This window comes from Megascapheus bottae, unplaced genomic scaffold (genome assembly GCF_031878675.1).
Source record: "Megascapheus bottae isolate mThoBot1 unplaced genomic scaffold, mThoBot2.hap1 HAP1_SCAFFOLD_41, whole genome shotgun sequence".
In the NCBI taxonomy this organism is placed as follows: Eukaryota; Metazoa; Chordata; class Mammalia; order Rodentia; family Geomyidae; genus Megascapheus; species Megascapheus bottae.
This window is the reverse complement of record NW_028327585.1, coordinates 96,240-119,795: the sequence shown is the minus strand read 5'-3', so window position 1 is coordinate 119,795 and position 23,556 is coordinate 96,240.

The window sequence follows — 23,556 nt, the reverse complement described above, 5'->3', positions numbered from 1 at the left end:
TCATACATAGTGATATTGTGATAGTTTTGTAATTTCTAGTATCTTGGCAATAATTATTACAATGTATGATGCTATAATAATAATGTTCTTTACTGTATACACAAATCAGTGAACACCATTCAAAATTATTGGTAATAAAACTTATACTTTCCTATGTTTTTGGCTAACATTAATAGAAGCCTTTTAGCCCTCCTTCAAATTTAGCACGTTATATTTCTCACCTCATGTACTGTAGAAAAAGAACTAAAGAACTCATTAAAACTCTGTAGTCATGTTATGTATGCATAACACTTCTTTCTACTTTGTTAAGTAAACTCACCTTTCTGATGACTTGCTCTGTGGAAACAGCAGTTGTAAGCAGTGGAAATAAATTTTTATGGGTTTTATTGTAGTTGAAACCTCATTTTAAAAAATCATGGAGAAATTATTCTAAATAATACTTCACATTATTTTTGATAGAGGTTCAACTCAACTTGCTGAAGAGAGAGAGGAGAGAATTTCTTGAAATAAACACCTACACATTCAAACCAAAGTTTTCCGAAGTGCCAGTGTCTCAGGCCTTATGGAAACTTAGAAAGGTATTTTCAAGATCTCAGTTTGAATTCAGTGGGACAGAAAATTCTGTGAGAATTATTCTCAATTAACCACCAAAGGACTGTAAGTAGAATTGTGCCTCAAGTGTTAGAATATTAACGTTGAGTAAAAAAGATTAGGGACAGTGCCCAGGCACAAGACACACACACACCACACACACACACACACACACACACACACACACACAGAAGAAATATCATCAGGAAAGAACTATTTTCTTCTTACCATCATAATTTTGAACTATTTTTATCAAGTTAGATGAACTGAGAAATATGTGGAGAGTTGGAGAATAACTACAGAAGACATATGCTTTCCAGCCATATTAGCAGTTTCATTCTCTGGGCAAGGAATGCAATCAAAACAACAGGCAGACATTCCCTCCTTGGGTGATTTCCTGGATCCTGATTCACAACTGTCACTGCAAACTGAACGAGATATCTGAGAAAAAGATAGGAAGAAAGATATTAGTCGCTACTTAGAAATTATCTAGAAATCACAAATGTTCACTCTTGTGAAATAAATCAACTGTCAAGCATAATACTTCATGCCTAAATCTAATCATTGAATTAAATTCTGCTATATATTCCAAAATAAAAATTCCACATAACTTGTATACTACAGTCTTGACATTCACCTTATTTGACTATTGAGGAAAGTGGAGGTTTTAAAGATAAGGGATAATGGTGAAAGAGTATGTCTTTCTAGCCAACACTATGAAATTTCCTTGAGTTTATGTCATTATATGTTGTGTCTTGTTCATATGTGAAATACTGAAGGACTATGAGGAAGAACACAAATTGAAGCTTTCAAAGCATGCTCTAAATCACAGATATCACTTTTATAGTGGTATATGAACTCTAGGCCCTTCATATCTTTCTTTATGTTTCTCAGTTACCATGTGATGAGATTGTTCTTTTTTGGACAAGAAATCCAACAAACACTCTAGATACTACCCAGGTAATGGCAGCCACAAAAAATCAAGCTATTATCAAGATCTTATCAGTATCTTCCCCAGTAAATACTCACCAGGCAGTAGGAAATGAATTTTATTTCTGGTCCTCTGCTCAGCTCTAGGTACAGATGAGACATTGTTAGGCCAGCTTCAATGTAAGAAAATCCTGTGATCTTCATTAACAAATACGTTATTAGTGTCTGTGAATTGATGCTCCTCAGTGGTCTACTAATTGATGAGCTTTGGGAATTTCTAAGCCTCTAACATCATTCAGATGTTTCAAATACTATGGATATAATGGTTACGTTCTAGATGTGAAACCCTGCTTTCTGACCTCACAAAGTATAAACATTAGATTATGGCAACATAAAGAATATAACTCCCATTTGCATGATCCTGGAATACATAAGACTTGGCATGTCTCCTAAGAGGTCTGTGATCTTCATGTATTTGCTGAAGCAGTCAGAAGATAGCACTTTGATTTGACTATTCAGGTCAACATTAGAAATTTCATTATTGTGTGCTTTAAGAATATAAACTGTCTTGTTTGAATTGGCATCACATATAAATACAAATCCCTGTCCCATGCTAGCTAAAAAAGGCACAAGTGAAAGGTGATTCTAAGTGACTCATCATCTGCACAATGAATTGCCACATTTGCTGGATTTAGTCTGGACTTTAGAAGTCATGTAGTGGCACTGATTTATAATCTAATTCAGAAATTAGTGTCTGTGCTTTCAGTGGATGAAATTGTGAAGTCTAGACTTTGTCTGTGTGCATGAAAATGGTGGCCACTGCTTTCCCTATGGACATATGTGATGGGACTATGTGGCTGTCAGCCAATGCCCTCACCAACACATTCTGCCATGAACAGTCAAGGAAAACATCAATATGCCCTACTGCTGAGGAGTTCTTCCATTTTTGACAGAGGAATTCATTTTATTTGTTTTCAAGAATTCCAACAAGCCACATACATACCATTCAGGTGAAGGTATGTACAAAGACAAGCAACATCTTGCCATTACATTAATTTCTGTCACCAGAGATACCCCTTTAACAGGCCAACTAACCACTGAATGACTTGCCCACAAAAGCGATCAAATGAACCTTTCAGCTTTATAATTTTATAATCAGGAAGATTGTCACAAAGATGGAAACTTGTTAAAGCAGGCTTTATCTTTGATTATACATCAACATTCCCAAACTTACTGGTCCTTTTCACCCAAGACTCAAGAATAAGAAAATTTTTGAAGTTGGATATAATTAAATGTACAATGGTAGGTCATAAATGAGAAAGAGGGGCATAAATTTCAGATTTTTGCTTAGTTCTGTGTAATTGAAATTATGATGATTTTTATCAAACCCACCTCGGTACTTCCTCAGGCCCATCTTATCCTATATTGTGATAATGACATCTGATGACCATGTGGGGCATCACTTTACGTTGGAGACTTTCTGGAAAATTCCAAATGTTGAAAATATCATACTCTGCCTTTAATTTCTTTCTTCATCCAAAATATAATTGTTTCCAGCATGATTGTGAAACTGGGGCCGGGAGTTTGGCCTAGTGGTAGAGTGCTTGCCTAGCATGCACGAAGACCCGGGTTCGATTCCTCGGTTCCCCACATACATAGCAAAAAGCCAGAAGTGGTGCTGAGGCTCAAGTGGTAGAGTGCTAGCCTTGAGAAAATCCAAGGAGAGTGCTCAGGCCCTGAGCTCAAGCCCAGGACTGGCAAAAAAAAGATTGTGAAACTGGATACTCTTTAAAAAATGGGTGCATTTATTAAACCAGGTGTGGTGGCTCACATCTGTAATCCTAGCTATTCAGGAGGCCAAGATCTGAGAATTAAGGTTTACAGTCAGCCTGAGACTCTTATCTCCAATTAAGCTAGAAAATGGGAAGTGGGGCTTGGCTGAAGGGTAAGGTAGTAGAAGTAGACTTGAGCTGAAGAGATCAAGGGAAATGCCCTGGCCCAGGGGTAGGATTGTAGCCTTGAGATGAAGAGCACAGGGACACTATCCAGGCTGAGTTCAAGGCCCATGACCTACAAAAAAGAAAATAAACAGTACTTACCTTGAGCTTATTAAAGGTATATATAATTACAGATTATAATTGCAGATAATATTACACAAACTCAAAGACTACAACCAGATACCTAATTTAGAATATAATAACTGTGAGCATACTGATTCATTTGAAACTCAAAAAATTAAATGGAATGTGACATTAATTTCTTTTATGTCAATTTTGTCTTTAAGTGCATATGATAACAGGTTAGCAGTACCTTCAAATCTTTAAACAAATAAAAATATCTTTTGTCAGTTGCAAGTGTCTCACACTTGTATCATCATAGCTACTCAAGAAGCTAAAATATAAGAATTGAAATTTGAAGCCAACCCAGTCAAAAAAGACCCTTTGAGACTCCTATTTCCAAGTAACTACTCAAAAACTGGTAGTGAAAGCTGTGGCTCAAAAATGGTAGTGCTCTAGCCTTGAGGAAAAAGAGCTCAGTGAAAGTATCCAGAGTTCAAGCCCCAAGACTGACAAAGAAAATAAAAAGAAAAGAAGCTGCTCTTGACCTTTACAAAAAATGATCTGAAAGTACTTCATTTAATTCTCTATAAAATCCCCTTACAGAATGTTGTGGAAAAGTTTGAACCTATACAAACATGATACTCACTACACTCTATGTTAAAAATGAAGTTTACACTTTGGGTAGAGGACAGTAGGAATGGGGGAATAGGGGAAAAGGGGGGTGGGGTAATAATTTAAAAAAATAAATGTACTAATACATGATCTTTTCAATAACAATTTAAAAATAAAAATAAAGCATAAATATAAAGCTAAATTATTTACCAGAAAAAAACAGACCAGAAATAAACAAAAAATGTGACTCTGCTGTTCCAACAAAGAGAATTACTTGGTAGGGGAAGGCAGCATCCCTTTCCCATTACTCATCAGTGTCAATTCTGTTTGAACAACAAATGTTTCATGGAGGGCAGGGACACAACATACACAGAATTATATATGTTGTAACTCACTTCAGACATGGCCATGTCAAAACTATGCCTCGACCACCATAAGGAAGGATCATGAAGACAATTCTCCCATGTAACACAGTCTGGCTCAGAAACTGAACATTTAAATAAGAGAAACCACAACCTTGCAAGATAAAAATCCCAAAAGCAGCAGACCAGAAATAAAGAAAAGCAAATATAGCAGCACCATATAAAGATATATGTATTGCCTATACCAGGGAAGAGAATAATTTTTAGCACTGCCACCTTGTCTTCAAACTCTGGGAGGCAATCTCAGGATACACTTGTCAAACAATCATTTGAGAAGAATGAAAATATAGAGTCAATGATATCTTATCCTACAACAAGCAAGGGATATGTTTCCAGATTATCTTGAAATTATGTTCTTTTCTTGAAGTTCTTTACTTTTATACAGCCATTTATTAGTGAGTGATATTTATTACAGTTTATGTCTAGATTGTGAAGCATATCTGACATAAAATAACGATGCAATTCTGAGCTGGAAACAGTGATTACTTGCCTACAATAAAGTGATTTGTGTGTGTGTGTGTGTGTGTGCGTGTGTGTGTGTGTGTGAGAGAGAGAGAGAGAGAGAGAGACAGACAGACAGACAGACAGACAGACAGACAGACAGACAGACAAAGAGAGACAGACAGAGAGAGACAGACAGACAGAGAGAGGGAGAGTATTTGTGTATGTGTATGTGTGTTCTAGAGCATGAAATGGGTGGCAAAATGTTCTTCGTGAGTTTATTTTCTCAAGGCTAGGATTTTGGCTCTTCACTTACAGATCTCCTTCCATATTTGCATGTTTAAATGGAGATAAAAGTCTCATAGGCTGGCTACAAACCTCAATCATCAGACAGAAGCCTTCTTAGTATGTAGGATCACAGTCATAAGCCACCACTCTACAATAATAATTTTATAAGTACCCTCACAATGTAAGTATTAGCAAATAAATCTCAGACCACTGGTCATCATGGAGGGAAATGTGTCTGCAGCCTTTTAGAACAGAACTCATGCCACTGATTCAGTTTGTTTGTAATAGCATTACCTTGTATTCTACCTTGACAGCTGGCATGGAGGAGGTACAGGGAACCTGGAATAAAGTGTAGAGGTTACAGCCCTGGAAAGACAGCACACCCCAAATCCTCTCCTAGCACCAGATAGAAAATTACTCCACAGTAGATACAAGATAATACAATGAAAGTAATCTACTTCTTTTGCATAGGGATGGGAGTTCAGGGTAGAGAACACAGGACATTCATGTGTGCACTTGAAGTTCTCACAGCTATAGCTCATACTGAAAACAAACCAGTACATGAAAAGGCAACATTGAGTTACTTATGGCTTGTTCTCTTCATGACTAGAAGCATCACTGGTATTGCCTTCTCTTCCCAAAGTGTAGAAAGGGAAAAACCCAGAATTCATCACATCTCCATCCATGTGTGCTCGGTATTTCATTGTAGAAAAGCAGCTAGTGCCAGCCAAGGACCTGACAGAGTGTGAAAGCTGGAGACTAATGAAGGTGAAAATCAAAAGACACATCCCCGAAGCATCTACACAACTGAAATTCTGGATAGAAGTGAAGTCCATAATATCAGATATGTATATCAATATGCACTTAATTCTAAAATTCTCATCGTCTGTTATTAAGACAGGTGCATGTTTGTGTGTGTGCATGCAATGGGAACTCAGACTAAAAAATATAGTTTCTTGTAAAAAAATACATACCAATTTCCTTAGCACATGCATTAACTTGCATTAATCATGTGCTGGTTTCCCCTTTACCTTTATTTTTGGTAGCATATATTCTTAGTCTTCTTCTCAGAGATTGTCACTGGAGTGAGATAAAAGACAGTGTTGAGGGCTGGGAGGGTGACCTAGTGGTAGAGTGCTTACCTAGTATGCACAAAGCCCTGGATTTGAGTAATTGGAGCCACAGTGAGGGATCAGGATGAACTATTTTAATTCATCTAGCCTTCCTGTAAAGCAGCATACCTGCTAAACGTGTTGCCATGACACGCTGTAAATTTGCAAAGAACAAAGATTTTGGCCCAAGGCTAATATTTGTTTCCCTGGCAATGAGTTGCAGTTTCCTTAAAGTCCTCTGCCATACCATAATATTAGGTCCCCCAGCAACAACCACAGGATGACAGAGAATATGGTCATAAAACAATGGTTTGGGGAAAACTTCAGAACCAATCAAAACACAAATGATGTTTTTGTTGAAATTCTATCCATCCAGGGTAAACTGTGGTGGGATCTCCCCTAATCTCCCACCATCGCGAATAAAACCACTTCCCCACGTCATTTGACATTCACTCCCAGCTGGCCCTGCTATTTTAGGATATGTTGGGGTGAGTCCAGGCTGGAGCTTGCCCTGCAATAAAGACCCTTTTGCTTTTGGCACCTGTGGTGGACTCCTGGTGTTCTTTGAGGAAACCTCAATCTGGACATTTCAACGGAAAGAGAAAAATCTGGAAGTAGTGCTTTGGCTATGTATATTATTTATACACAATAAATTTGTATGTTTCTATCAGAAAGAAAGCCTTTGCAAATTTTGTAATTAAATGGAAAGACTGGGAACTTTTTTTTATTATGATCAGTAAATCAGACCCAGAGATAACAATAGTGCCTTTCTAGCTTTGGAAAACCTCAAGGATAGTGCTCTGAATTCAAGCTGCAAAACTAGCAAAACAAATTTCAAGGTTGAGTAGGAGATGGTGGCCAAAAGAGAATAGGGAAAAATAAAACTCTCTCCACAGAAGCAGAGTTTTAGTTTCCCCTCAGGATTTATACATCATGAACTCACACCAACTAAGATTTAATTCTTCAGATAGAAAACCCACTGGACGATGAGTCTCCTGTTCTTGTGGATGTTCCTCTTGTTTTCTTGTACCTTGTTCCAGATGGTGGACATCAGCTTGCAAATGGCCTCCCGCTGCTCTTCAGCAGCCATTTCCACGGGCTGGTGGTTGTGAGACTCGTGCTCCTGAGAGTGGGAGCACTGCGCACAGAGCATGTCCTTGCCGACCTGGCAGAAGATGTGCCTTGTCTCCTTGTGTGGGCCACACTTGTGTTCCTCCGAGCTCAGGAATCGCCAGAGGCTGGCTTTTCTGGCAAGGGCTGCCAGGCTTTTCAGAAGGACGTCAGACCTGAGGTCTCCCTGCTGGGTGGGTTGGCGGCAGGCAGGGCACGTTCCTGGGGGGGGTCTGCCTTTCTTCCCAGGACAGGCAGAGACAAGGTCGACAGAAACTGTGGCCGCAGTCTATGGTGACTGGGTCTAGGAAGGTATTTCTGCAGACGGCGCAGCTCAGCTCCTTCTGGAAGGCTTGCAGAGCTGCGCCGTCCATCCTTGAAACCGGGGAGCCGGGCGTCGCCGGCTCGCACCGCTGATCTTGGCTACTCGGGGGGCTGGGATCAGGCGCGGCGCTGCGGCTCCAGTGGCACAGCGCTAGCCCAGAGCCCAGAGGGCCGCAGGGGTAGCCCCCAGGCCCCGGCGCTAGCCCCACAACAGACCGAGACCGACCGACAGACAGACAGACAGACAGACAGACAGACCGACCGAAGGAACCACGCACCCACCAAGTGAGCCGATCAAAGACCAAAGCAAACGTGAACAAGAATGAAAAGAGCAGATCCTACCGCTCTCACACTCAGAGCCGCTATCCAAGCTCCCAACTCAGACGGTCTCGCTAGGGTGGCCTTTCCTCCGAGAGGCCTGAGAGGCGGACCAGCGCTCTTATTTATGCTGAGAGGGGCAGAGCCCGCGGAAGGGCTTGCAATGATGCACCTGGGCCAGGCAAATTGATTTACATATCAAAAGGTGCTGGAATTTACATTGCAGCAGCAGCAGCCACACCTTTCAATTACTTTTTCAGGCAAATGCTTCTGACCACTTCTTTCTACACTGGCCATTTCAAGGGAATTTTCAGTGAAAGTGAGGTTTGACCCCATGGCCAAAAGACTCTTTCTTTTCTTCCCTTTTATGGCCTCTTTCTTGTCTGGTTTCATTGGTTCCTTGCTTGCTTTGTGGATGACGGGGCTAGAACTCTGGGCCCCGTCCCTGAACTCTTCAGCTCATGACTACTGCCCTACCCCTGGAGCCACAGCCCATTTTTCAATGATTCCTTGGAGGTGCGAGTCTCAGGTCCTGTAGATGCCAGGCTGGCTTTTAACTGCAGTCCTCAGACCTCAGCCTCCTGAGTAGCTAGGATGTTGAGACTTGGGACACCCCTCCCCAAACTGACTTTTTTCCTCCCTTCTCCCCCAACTCATTTCTCTCCATATCCTACTTTATGACTTAACCACCCAACGTGGGGAAGCTCGCTGGGAACATCCATCCTACCTTGTGTTTCCTAAAGATAGCTGAGGGAGTGTATGTCATGCTATTGGGGCATCCTCCTACAGTTCATTTTTGGAACTCCTTAGGAATCTCTGTTGGGCAGGGTCTTCACCCCTTGAGCCCTGCCCTCCTCTCACAAGTTATCACCATCCCAACTCAACAGACAGGAAAGCCAGGAGCACTAGGGCCCTCAGGGCACTAGGGTCCTCTCAGCTATGTGGAAAGTGTGAACAGGAGGATCTCAGTCAGCTTTGTCCTGGAAGGTGGTCCCAAGGAATGGGATCCAGCGAGGCAAGCACTCCGTTGCACTGGGCCAAACAACCGAAGCCTGTCTTTCCTCGCATATTTGTTGATTTCTTTTGGTTGTGGTTATGGTTTTTTCTGTTTTTGTCCTTTGGTGTTCCTGTTCTTCTGTGTAGGGTTTTGCGGGGAGGAGTTGTTCACTCTTTGGGTTTTGGTTTCATTTGGGGTGGGTGGGGTGTGTTGTTGCTTTGTTGTTGCTTTGTTTGCGCTGTTGTTTTGGGAAGAGGCTCTTTGCTTTGGCAAGGTCTCTTCTGGACTTTGACCTTCCGGTTCACCCTTTCCCCATAGCTGAGACAACAGGCCAGAGAGCCCCTGGCTTACTGGTTGGTCGAGTTGGCATGGCCACAACTTGTGAGCCAGGTTGTCGGGTGCGGAGTTCCCAACACCTGGAAAGGCCCTCCACTCACTGAAGTGGGTTGCCCCTGTGCAAAACGGGCTTGACCGGAAATTGCAGAGTGCCATTGGGGTATCTCCACATAAGGGAACTCTTGGCGACATTCCAAAAGCTCACAGTCCCACTGTCCATGTCAAGGAAGACCCCAACCAGGTACAGAGGCATCTCCATGTAGTGAGACACAAGTGGAGAAGTAGTGAACAGACTGTCGTAGGTGTTAGATTTCATAGTTAAGAGAAGAAAGAGGTCCTGAGATTCATCCATGGGGAGGTCTCTCCCCATCGCCGAGTCCCTGCAGACTCCTACAGCCCAGGTGGAAGAACCTTTGGCACTGAGCTCCCAGTAATGTTTCCCGAGCTGAAGACCTGTGCCCCGAAGGCGGTCGAGTCGATGGAGTGTTCAGCAGGATTCCCAAGCGTGTCTCCACGGGCGGCTCCAACCTCTTGCAGAGGAGCGGGCGGCTCATCTTGTTTGTGGTCAGTCTCTCACCAGAAATGCCCACTCGGTACTGGTTGAGTCTGTCCAGTACTCCGGAGACTTGAGCAGCACTGAACTCTGGCCTCAGTGGGCCAGGCCGAAAGGCAGCACTTCCTTACAATTCTCCAGTGACAAGTTGACAGCCTGGAGAAGTTCCAGGTCTGGCTTCTGGTATTTCTGCATCAGCTCCTGGTAGGTTTCTCTGAGCTGGCGCCTCTTCTGAATCATCTGGGTCTCCATTTGGCTGAGTTGCCCTAAAACCTGTCTTCCTTGGCTGAGAAATCTCTCTGAATGCTGATTTTCCTCCTCGTGGCCTTCCTGATCCAGCATTGCAAAAACCTCCTTGATGATCCCTTGGTATAGGTTCACATAGAGATCCCATTTGATAATGTGCCCCGGCCTTCAGGGTAGTCATCTAGAACTGGAGGAGGAGTAGGCCTAAATGAGAGAGAAACCAGACACCATATAGGAGACCAAGACAGTATTGTGATCAAGGTCTCAATTTTTATTTTTGCACTGTACAATATATACTTTTAGTAGAAAGGTGATTGATGCAAGCAGGTTGCCTAGTGATATTGCTTAGTAACCATCTCTATACAAGATTTACCTGAAACAACCCTGAGGAGGGTTTCAGGAGGTGGTCAAAATTTTTGCCAAACAGGATACATAAATCAAGTTCTTTTTGCTTACACAATATTTCAGGTGGGTTGTCATGGAAGGGATAGTATAAACAATTAGAAATTCTTTCAAGTTACAGAGTCTTACACTTAATAATTTCTTTTACTTTATTACTTAATTCTTTCAGCTTACAGAATCTTATGGTTTGTGCATGTCATAGCAACAGCTGTTTAGTGCCCAGCCTCTCCTCCCTTTTTACTTAATTTATTAAACGGCCAAATATTGTTATAATACAGGTGAAGCAGCTTTAAGCAAAACCATATCTAAGAGAAATCAATGTTTTAAGCAAGATTGTCATTAACCCATGGAAGGAAGTAGGAACCCACCCCATGGAAGGCTTTACAGGATTCTTTTTGAGGGGAGGGCATATTTTTATCCAGATCCAACCCCTATGCAGATGGGTTTTCTTCCACGAGCCCGAACGGCTCTTTTGCATTGATCCGAATTCAGTAGGTACTGTTCTGTTCTAGCCTTTCATAGGTGCCGATGGCCTATCACTAGCCGGTTCGTGTTCGGGCCGCCTTTGTAGAACTTCTGTTCTTTGTTGATCTGCTTTGGTAGTAGGAGATGGTGGCCTCCGTGCCTTCACCTGCCTCTTGAGTGGCCAAATCTAGCCTATGATAATGAATTTGAAGGGGTTAAGATGCCAGGGAGTCAATTGGCTTCTTTACAAAGCTCATGATTCTATTGAATATGCATGGTCCTATGCATACAATAATCAAAATACCTAACGAAGTACCTAGGAGGGGAGGGAGTTAAGGCAACATTCCATTTAATCCAGTCCAAAAGGGGTTATCACACAATGCTCAGAGGTGTTTGATCAAGTTCTCCTTGAGGTTCTTAATCTTTTCTAGCACAATACCGGACTTGTTTGCATAAAAGCATCACCGCTCCTGTAAAGCCAAACAAATTCCTCCCTGTTCTGTGGTGAGTAGATCTAGCCCTCTTCTATTCTGAAGAACAACCTCAGCCAGGGAGTCCATCTGATCCTGAAGGTCACTAAAAGCGCTGGAAAATGCCTGAACATCCTCTATTAACTGATTATCCTCTATTAATTGGATAATTTGGCGTAAGAGTGTAGTGACATTCCCAATCCTGCCATTCCTACACCTCAGGGTGCAGTGATTCCCAATTCTGGTAGGAGAGGAATAAAAACAGCCCACTTATGTCTTCCTTCTACCATTTCTAGCCTGGAAATTGGCAGAACTTCACTTCCAGGAATAATGTCTATATCGGGGAGCAGTGAAGCAAGTACACAAACTCCAGGCCATTTTACAGGGAGTTGGGTAAAAGCCAGGTTGCCTCCACAGACAAATACTTTTCTTACAGGAGGGCAAAGGGAAATAGTAGAAGAAGAGTAATTAATTACTGCTAAACAATTGCTAAAAGAAATTACTCCTACATGTATATCAAAGGTATTCTGAGATTGACTAAAAAAGCACAAAGAATTAATAGCAGAATTAATAGGGCTAAGGGAATTATTGCTTGGAATGGCAATCGGGATTGGTGTGCCCCCATGGCAATCAAAGGGGTTGCCAAAAAGGATAAGTAGAAAGATTTCTTTATCTAGTAGTGGTCTGTGTCCTCCAATGTTTACAGCAGCAACAGCAAGACTGACATTTGTAGGATCCACAGCAGTTTTGACAATTTTCTAGAATAGAAGAAAGAGTTTTTGTTCTCAGGGCCCTAGCCTTCCCTGGAAGGTGAGTTATCAATAGGCTTTACGAGTCGTTCTGGGAGCCAACGCGCAGCGCATTTTTTATTATCAAATATACAGGCTGATCCTCTTCCCCAGATCAACTCTGGGTGAGGGCCCTACCATTGGGTAGTCAGAGAATCCTTCCAAATAACAGTTGCATAATTATTAATAGTTTGGGGATGCCAAAGGTGATCAGCTGCAATTTTTCATTAATATTCAGTGTTAAAAAATTAATAACAAACAGAGCATGATGAAGAATATTTTTGGAGTTCCTATTGTGGGAGAAAAGGTTTGTGATCTTAACTTTTGAAAAGTATTTTTAAGGGTTTGATGAGCTCGTTCAACATTTCCTTGACCTTGAGGATTATAGGGAATACCAGTGATATGTTTTATTTGCATCTGGTGGCAGAAATGTTGAAAATTTATGCCAGTATGTCCGGGGCCATTGTCAGTCTTAATAATCTTAGGCTTTCCTATAACTGCCAAGCAATTAAGTACATGGGCGATAACATTTTTGGAGGCCTCACCAGAATGTGGTGTGGCAAAAATAAATACACTAAAGGTATCTACAGAAACATGAAGATATTTAAGAGTCCCAAAAATAGGGAACCTCAGGATTTGGTGTAGGTTTCATTTGACAGTTAGGATTAAGGTTAGGCTCTTTGGTTCAGGTAAGGGTTACAATTAAGGATAGTTTTAGGGTTAGGTTTCTCTTTAACGTTGGTTTCAGTTAGGTTTAGGGTTAGGTTTAGATTTGGGGTTGGGTTTCTCACAGGGTTAGGTGTAGAATTAGAGTTAGGATTGTGGATAGTGTCAGAGTTAGGTTTAGGGATAGAATTAGGGTTCTGGTTCAAGTTTGGGTTAGGCTTAGGATTCAGTGTAGGTTTTGGTTTAGGGTTAGGTTTAGGATTCAGATTAGGTTTCAGATTACGGTTAGGGTTAGGGATAGCATTCTGCCTCTGGTTCGGGTTCAGGTTTAGTTTTCATGTTATGGTTATGGTTTGGGTTAATTTTAGGATTGTGGTTCCAGTTCTAGTCGGTTAAGTGTTAGGATTCAGGTTCATGTTGGAGTAGGTTTAGGGTTTGAGTTCCTGTTAGGGTTACGGTTAAGTTTCAGAATAGGGTTAGGATTCAGATCAGGGTTAGGATTCAGGTTTGGATTTATGTTAGTGTTAGGGTTCTTGTTAGGGTTATGGTTAGTGTTTAGGTTAGTGTTAGGTTTGGGTTTCAGGTTAGTGTTAAGGTTATTGTCACCAACAGTCCAGTAGAGTTTCATAGAAGCCACATCCCCACCAGCATTTGTTGTTATGTTTCCTGATAAGGGCCATTCTACCTGAAATGAGGTGGAATATCAGTGATGTTTTAGTTTGCAGTTCTTTTATGGTAGAGATGTTGAACACTTCTTTATGTGTCTTTAGTCCATTCATATTTCTTTCTCAAAAAATAACCCTCTCCACCCTAACCTTACCTTACAACCTAAATATATCCATTGGATAGTCACATTTTAATATCTTATTTTCTTATTTTATTTCTTCATTGTCGTTGGGGAGTGGACATTGTAATAATAAATTGGCATAAATTCACACATGAGATACACTTTGTTCTACTATAGGAATCTTGGGATGTAGACATTTAGGAGATACTTAGGCCTGTGGAAATTGGTTTTCTAGGAGGAATTTAGACAAAACACCAAAGTTTCAGTTGGGAATTATTGCTGTCTTCTTTCTTGTGTCGGGAATACTTAGGGAATTTTGTCACTAGCTGATGTGAAACATGATAAAGGACATTTTCTCTGTATAAAGCTATTATTTATAAACACGTATGTTTAAATCTCTGTATTGCAACATTTCAGAAAACGTAACATTTAAACTTCTTGTGTTTGAAATTCAGTGCAAACTAAGCATCCAATTTTTGTTCATATACTCAGTGCTTCTACTGTAAATGATATGAAAGTCTTCGTTTTATTCAAAGGAATCAATAGGGTTGAACATAATTTTCTCAGTAAAAACTTCATCAGAATTTAACAATAGGTAAAATCTGTGAGAGTAGTGAATGCAATATATTTGAGCATCTGTGCTTAATACTGAATTATAACTGTTTTTTTGTACTTTAATAAGACTTTTCATGCTTCTCTTCTAAGATGTCGTTGTTCTAGTTGTATTTTAGTGGGGTAGGCTATCACTTGGGAGTAAGTAGGGAAAATACACTCGACTTTTTTCCTTCAACCTAAAGGGAGAACAATGGAAACAAAAGAGGTAAAACTAGCTTTAGTAGTTATTTCACACATGCAGATTGCTTGCAAAATATCAAGAGTGTGTGCCATGGTACTCACACAGAATTTTGTCAGGATGTACTATTTAATTCCAGAATACCATATAATGAGTAAATTACTTTTACTTGAATACTTTTTTAAGAGTTTTGTTTGGTTTTAACCACAAAAAAAACCCTTGTGTATTTTTCTGCCGGTCCTGGGGATTGATTTCAGGGCCTGGGTATTTCCATGAGCTTTCTCAAGGCTGGAGCTCTACCACTTGAGCTATGGCATTATTTCTGGCTCTTTCTGTGTATGTGGTAATGAGGAATCAAACCCAGGGCTTCATGTATGGTAGGCAAGCACTCTATTACTAGGCCATGCCCCCAATCCTAGTTGTCATTTTTTTATTTTTTGTCTTGTTTATTGTAATTAATAAAAGGGTTACATGATATTTGCCAGATAGAAGGTGCATTAATTCACATACATTGATACCCTTTAACCCCCCTGCCCCCCCGTCTTGGTATTCCCCCTTCCCTATCAAATTTCAAATAATCAAATACAAATAAATTCAATATATCAGATAACAAAGTGAGGTACTGTAACAATATGAGATACCCAAGGGACAGCAAAGGAGATGAGAGATAACATAGTACATTAAGGACAACAATCCTTCATTATATGGCTTTTGTTTCAATATCCTGGAGGTCATTTCAATTAGCTTCATACTATATGGCCTTATGTATCAAGGTTTTGCTGTATTGCAGATCTCTGCTAGTAGTGCCCAAGGTTTCTACTGGTTATGACAAATGAGGGAAACCATTGAGCCTAAGTTCCTTTGAATCTGGCTTACTTCATTTAATATGATTTTTTCTAAGTCTTTTCATTTCCTAACAAATGGGTCAATGTCGTTTTTTCTAACAGCAGCATAGAATTCCATTTTGTACAAATACCACAACTTGTTGATCCAATCATCAACTGAGGGACATCTAGGTTGGTTCCATATCTTTCCTATGGTGAATAATGCTGCAATGAACATTGTTGTGCTAGTGGATTTAGTATGCCCTAGTTTCTGGCTGGTTGGGTAAATGCCAAGTAGTGGAATTGCTGGGTCATAGGGGAGTTCTATGTTTAGCCTTTTGAGGCACTGCCACACTGCTTTCCATAGTGGTTGAATGAGTTTGCACTCCCACCAACAGTGTAGTAGTGATCCCTCCTGGCCACATCCCCTCCAGCATCTGTTATTATTCGTTTTCCTGATCCTGGCCATTCTAACTGGAGTGAGGTGGAATCTTAGAGCTGTTTTGATTTGCATTTCTTTTATGACCAGAGAGGTTGAGCATTTCTTCATTTGTCTATATGCCATTTTTGTTTCTTCTTCAGAGAAGACTCTCTTTAAATCTTTGACCCATTTTTTAATGGGATGGTTGTTACTTTGGATATTAGTTTTGGAGTGATACAATTTTTCGAGTTGTTGATATATTTTAGATATGAGGCATTTGTCCGTTGTTTGGTTGGTGAAGATCTTCTCCCACTCTGTAGGCTTCCTAATTAATTTACTAGCTATATCCTTTGCCATACAAAAGCTCTGCAGTTTAATGCAGACCCACTTATCCAGCCTTTCTCTGATTTGTTGTGTTTCTTGGTCCTTATTAAGAAAGTTTCGACCTGTGCCAAGGAGGCCTAGTGTATCTCCTATTCCTTCCTGTAAAGTTTTCAGTATGTCAGCATTTACCTCCAGGTCTTTGATCCATTTGAAGTTAATTCTAGTGCATGGTGACAAAGAAGGACAACCTAGTTGTCATTTTTTAATGCAGAGAAGAACGAAGAATATCTAACAATAACAGGTGTAGGAATGGGGAGATCAGTGAATCCAAGGCTTGCTACATGAATGGAAATGAAGAAGAATCAGTGAAAGATTGGCATACCCTATCTGATGCCTGGAATGGGCATCACAGATATGTGCACATGAACGCCCTCATGTGTGGGTGGGTGTGTGTCTTAAAACCAGAGCCTAGGTGCTCGCCTTGATCTTTTGTGCGTAAGGTTAGCATTCTGCCTCTTGAACCATAGCTTACTTCTGGCATCTTGGGGAGGAATGTGATGGTTAATTGCAGACTTTCTTGCCTACACTGTCTTTGAAACATGATCTTCAGAACTCAGCCTCCTGAAAAGCCATGAACCTGATGGGTTGTCCTGTTGTAGTGCATTGGTGATTTGTTCCAGATAATAGTATCAATCTACAAGAAAGAGTATCTATCTACATCAATTATCATTTATTTCAGTCCTCATGAGGTAGCTGTTATGGTATTAATTCATTTTTACCATGTCTTTATTGTATTGTTTTTCTGTCAGTAGACATTCTGTTATGCTTTCACTTTCATCAAAATTTGCTGACACAACAACTGCAATATAGGTGTTGGTGGATGACTTTTCTTGAAGAATAAATAACTAATGAGCAGCATGTTTCCATTCACTTCCACCAACCATTCTCTATCAAATAAATATGTTGTAAAATTTTTACTTAAAATGTGTGTGTGTGTCCCACTTAAACTTTCATTGAATTCTTGTTCTAAAAAGTCTGTGATTGTTGTTACGGATGTGATAAAATAATACTTTGACTTGTTATTTTATTTTGAAGAACAGGAAGAAAAGCTGCCAATGCAATAGCAGACATTTGCTTAGAGAGCTGAAGCTACATGATGGTCATTCCAATATTTTCTTTGATATTGGCTTCATAACAAGCAAATACAGGCATGATTTACAAGCATCCATATCAGAATTTCTGCAGCTCAAATCTCAGTAGCCAGGTTAACCTTTAGCAAAGCTAATCTCTAGAGTGGAGTTTTAGTTTGCAGAGTCTATTGGAAGTACCAACAATTTTCATGGAGTGTTTTGACATTTTTTTTCTCTCTGCATCCAGCATTTCACTGACTTGCTTTTTTTCAGGAATTTTAGCTTAAGAAACATACTGCAGGAGGAAGGAAGATGGCGCCAAGACAATAGGGACCCGGCTTAGCTTTCTCTGACAAAAAGAGAGAACCAGGGAGTCCCACGAGACAACTTTCTAAAGAAATCCACGACAACAAACTCAAAAAGCAACGGAGAAGGACTCAAACCGGAAAAGAAATCCAGATAAAGCTCACATCCAACTTTCTCAAAGAATTCGGAACGCGAGGACCCCTCCCCCACCTCTCCCCCAAAGCCGCTGAAAGCCGCACCAGACCAAGCTGCGAAAAGCGGCTTGAGCTGGCACCGGCTCCACGCGGGGAAAGCGGGGGCGAGGATGGGCTCTAATCCACGAAAAGTGGCGGCAGTGGAGGGAACCAGGCTGGGAACCCAACGGCTGCAGAAACCAGCACAGAACCGGGCCAGCGAATGGCGGAAGTAGCGGAACCCACACGCGGAACCAGACAGCAAGCAGTGGGACCCAGAGCCAGAACATAGGCGGTGGCAGAGACCCGAGGGGAGTGAAAGACTCCCCACAACGGTGGAACACCCGCAGACGGACCCAAAGGCATGAGTAATACAGTGCATCCCCAAACACATCGGGAAAGCGGAGCGGGTGCCAAGCAATAGAACTTAACTCAGACCCCAACACCCCGCCCCGAGAAAGACTGGGGGGAGCAGGGGAGCAAGGAATTTAGAATCTTGTCCCTCCCCTCAACAGCTCCCTCCCTCAGGCCATTGACTGGAGATTGACAGGTGGGCTATCCATAAGACCCAGCACCCCATCAAGGGAGGCGGGGCTGTCCCAACTCCCACCAGCCCAACAGGCTCAACCCCCAGCCCTCTGACTGGAGACTGACAAGCGGGCGGACCCTAAGACTCAGCACCCCACCAGGGGAGGCGGAGCTGTCCCAGCTCCCACCCACCCACCAGGCTCCTCACCAAGGCCACTGGATCTGGAGAGTGGAGGGCTTTGAGACCCTGCCTTAAAAAAGTGGGTAGGGGGTGCGGGTAAATAGGAGCCAGCATCTGCCCCCCCTCAATTCTTGAGCGGGGCATCCTCCAGCTGGAAACCCTGAGCAAGACACCACCGAGGGACGCCCCCACAGTCACACACTCTGACAAAGCAGTGGAAACACAGCAGGGATCTGAAGGGCCAACCAGCAGCAAAGCTCCCCTTCTGAGAACCAAAAAGGGGCAGCTCCGCCCTTGGAGCCCACGCCCCCAGCTGGGCCCCACCCCTGGGAACAGAGGGACCTCCTGCTGGTCCTGCTGAGAGGTCCTGAAACTCTCAATCCCCAGACCCTTGGCTTGGGGCCGCCCCTGGAAGCAGCACAGGAAAATATCCACCAACCGCGCTCAGACAGAAACTGGCAGATCCATCCCATGGTCCACAGTGAGGCCACTGGTTGGGCTAAGAGCTAGTCGCACAGCAACCATAAGTTTTATTCTAATACTTTCCAAATACTCTACCTACTTACCCCCTGACCTCTCTCATTCTATTTTTCTATCTCTGGACCTCTGCTCCTCTTTCAACCCTTATACTGCATGGATCTACACTTGATGGCTGTTGAGCAACATTGTATATCTAGGTGTTTAATTATCCTCTAGGCTCAGAGGGACTTAAAGACAATAGAGATTGGATTGAGAGGCTTATTGTTTTGAACATAAATTGCTTATCACTGAAAAATTAGACTAGTCGGTAACTGCACAGAAAGAAAGAGTGATAACACCAATCAAAACTCGTGAACATCTAGAGTCTGCCAGCTACAGAGGTCTAGGTTGGTTATATCTGAAAAACTATAATCGTGTTTAGTATTAATCTTGCTCCCATTTTCAAATGGGCAGGACAAGAAACTCAAGAAAAATGTCAAATCAAGAAACAACACCTCCCACCTCCCCCACCCAATGTAAACAGTCAATGGAACAGTCACTGGCAAGCCTAGAGGACAGTCTTCCAAGTGCTGTACAATTGCAATTGATAAACATCATTAATGAAAAATGTGAAAATATAAAGAAAGAGATAAGGGAGGAAGCCATAGCTGAACAAGAGGAAACCATAAACAAGGTGATAAGTGAAAAAGAAAGAGCCATAAAGGAAGCCATTATAAAGGCTGTTCAAAGAAAGATGGATGAATTCATAGAATCCACAAATAAAAAGGTGACTGTACTCCAGCAAATGTTCAAAGAAAATAAAGCTACTGAGCTAACCACTCAAATGGAAATCAAGGAGCTAAAGAAATCCATACATGATCTAAAAGAAGAGATGCAAGGCATCAAAAATGAGCAATTAGTAGCAAGGGAGATGAAAAATAAAGTAGATAGCTTTGATAGCAGGTTAGACAATGCAGAGGAGAGAATTTCCGGGGCTGAAGATAATTTAGTTAGTATAGAGAAAGAACAGAAAATGAGTGAATCCAAATCTAGGAAATATGAGAGAGCGCTTCAGGAGGTCCAAGATACAATTAGGAAGCCTAATTTAAGGCTAATTGCTATTGAGGAGGGTCTGGAGAAAGAGGTCAATGGTATTGGAAATATACTTCAGGGAATCATCTCAGAGAATTTCCCAAATATCCAGAAGGGCAGACCCATCCAGATACAAGAAGCTTTTAGAACACCAAACAGACCTGACCAGAAAAGAACATCTCACCGCCACATCGTAATCCGAACTGGATCACTAGAAACCAAAAAAAGGATCCTAAAGGCAGCCAGGGAAAAGGGTTCAGTAACCTATAAAGGAAAACCAATCAGAATCACCCCGGATTCCTCAGCAGAGACCATGCAAGCAAGAAGTGACTGGAAGCATATATGTCATGCCCTTAAGTCAAACAACTACCAACCAAGAATACTGTAGCCAGCTAAGCTCTCATTCATAACTGAGGGAACAATAAAAACATTCCATTCCAGGGAAAAGCTGCAACAATATGTCACAACAAAACCAACACTACAGAGAATTCTGAAAGATGTTCTATACATAGAAAATCAAAATAAAGGCAATATAGGGAAAGAAATGGCACCTAAACAGCATACCACCTAAGGACCACAAGAACTGTCAAGACACAGGCCCAAATAAAAGCTTTTAAAAATGGTAGGACCTAATAAATATCTCTCAATCCTAACTCTCAATATCAATGGACTCAACTCTCCAATTAAAGGGCATAGGCTGTCTAGTTGGATCAAAAAGCAAGAGCCATCGTTCTGCTGTCTTCAAGAGACACATCTTACCCAAAAAAAAGCATCTTTTCAAAGTGAGAGGTTGGAATAAACTCTATCAAGCTAACGGCCCCCATAAACAGGCTGGAGTTGCCATCCTCATATCAGATAAAATAGACTTCAAACCAAAATTAGAAAGAAAAGACAAAGAAGGGTACTACATACTACTAAAGGGATCTTTCCTCCAGGAAGACATAACGATCCTAAATATTTACACACCCAATCCCGGAGCTCCAAACTTCATCAAGCAAACTTTACTTACACTGAAACCATACATAGATCGAAATACAGTGATTGTCAGTGACTTTAACACACCACTTTCACCTATGGACAGATCAACAAGGCAAAAACTCAACAGAGAAACCTTAGAACTGAACAGCTATATAGACCTACTAAATCTAACAGACATCTGCAGAATATTCCACCCAGCAACAACACAATATACGTTTTTCTCAGCAGCACATGGAACATTTTCCAAAATAGATCACATCTTAGGCCATAAAACAAACCTGGACAGATTCAGAAACACAGAAATTATTCCATGCACACTCTCAGACCACAAAGGCATCAAACTTGAACTGAACACACAACTCTACCAACGAAAACCCTGTAATTCATGGAGACTGAACAACACATTGTTGAACCACCAATGGGTCATTGAAGAGATCAGAACAGAAATCCAACAGTTTATGAAATTTAACAGTAAGGAGCACACAAAATACCAACTCCTTTGGGACACAGCAAAGGCAGTACTCAGAGGAAAATTTATAGCGCTGAGTGCCTACAACAACAAGTTGGAAAAATTGCAAACCAACAAGTTAATGTCCCAGTTTAAGCTCCTGGAAAAAGAGCAACAAACCAACCCTAATCCCAGTAGAAGAAAGCAAATAATTAAAATCAAAGCAGAATTACATGATTTGGAATCCAAAAAAACTATAGAAAGAATCAACAAAACAAGGAGTTGGTTCTTTGACAGTATTAACAAAATTGACAAGCCCTTAGCAATTCTTACCCAAAAAAGAAGAGAGCATATCGAAATAAACAAAATCGCAGATGAAAATGGTAATATCACGACAGAAATTACCAAGATCCAGAATATCATGAGGGAATACTTCTCAAACCTTTAGACCAACAAATTTGAGAACCTAGATGAAATGGATGAATTCCTAGTCAATATTAACATACCCACACTGAACCAAGAAGAACTAAGCCAACTCAACAGGCCTATTTCAAGCTCTGAAATAGAAATGGCAATTAGAGAACTTCCACCTAAGAAAAGCCCAGGGCCAGATGGATTCACAGCTGAATTCTATAAGGTCTTCAAAGCAGAGCTCACACCAATACTCCTCAAAGTCTTCAACGAAATTGAAAATGAAGGTTCCTTACCAAACTCATTCTATGAAGCCAGTATAACCCTCATCCCCAAACCAGACAGAGATTCATCAAAGAAAGAGAGCTATAGACCTATATCTTTGATGAACATCAATGCAAAACTTCTCAACAAAATACTGGCCAACCGTCTACAACAACTCATCAAAAAAATTATACACTATGATCAAACTGGATTCATCACAGGGAGGAAAAGCTGGTTCAACATACGCAAATCACTTAATATAATTCAACACATCAACAGGAGCAAAGACAAAAATCACATGATTGTCTCAATAGACGGGGAAAAGGCATTTGACAAGATCCAACACCCCTTCATGTTAAAAGCTCTGGAGAAACTAGGAATCCATGGAAGATTCCCTAATGTAATAAAGGCTGTATATGAGAAACCTACTGCTAGTATTACACTTAATGGTGAAAATCTAAAGCCATTCCCTCTAAAATCAGGAACGTGAGAAGGATGCCCACTGTCTCCACTACTCTTTAACATAGTACTAGAATTCCTAGCCAGTGCAATAAGGCAAGAAGCAAGCATAAAGGGGATCCAAGTAGGGAAAGAGGAAATAAAACAATCCCTCTTTGCAGATGACATGATTCTGTATTTAAAGAATCCTATAGACTCTACTCCCAAGCTCCTTGAGCTGATCCAAAGCTTTGGAAGAGTAGCAGGCTATAAAATCAACCCTCAAAAATCAACTGCCTTCCTTTATGCCAACAGTGAGAGGAACGAGGCAATAATCAGGAAAGAAACTCCTTTCACAATAGCCTCAAAGAAAATAAAGTACCTAGGAATTAGCTTAACTAAGAATGTAAAGGACCTTTTTGACGAAAACTTCAAAACACTAAAAAAGGAAATTAAAGCAGAACTAAGGAAATGGAAAAACCTCCCATGCTCCTGGATTGGAAGAATCAACATTGTGAAAATGAGAATCTTGCCAAGAGCTATCTACAAATTCAATGCAATACCCATCAACATCCCAATGTCATTCTTTAAAGAAATAGAAGAGGCAATCCAAAATCTCATGTGGAATAATGAAAGACCCCGTATAGCAAAAACACTTCTTAGCAGAAAGAATAGCGCTGGAGGAATTTCAATTCCAAACTTTAGACTCTATTACAGAGCTATAATCCTCAAAACACCTTGGTACGGGCACAGGAACAGGCCTGAAGACCAATGGAATAGACCTGAGGACCCAGATATTAAACCACAGACCTATGGCCACCTAATCTTTGACAAGGGAGCCAAAAAATGAAATGGAAGAAAGACAGCC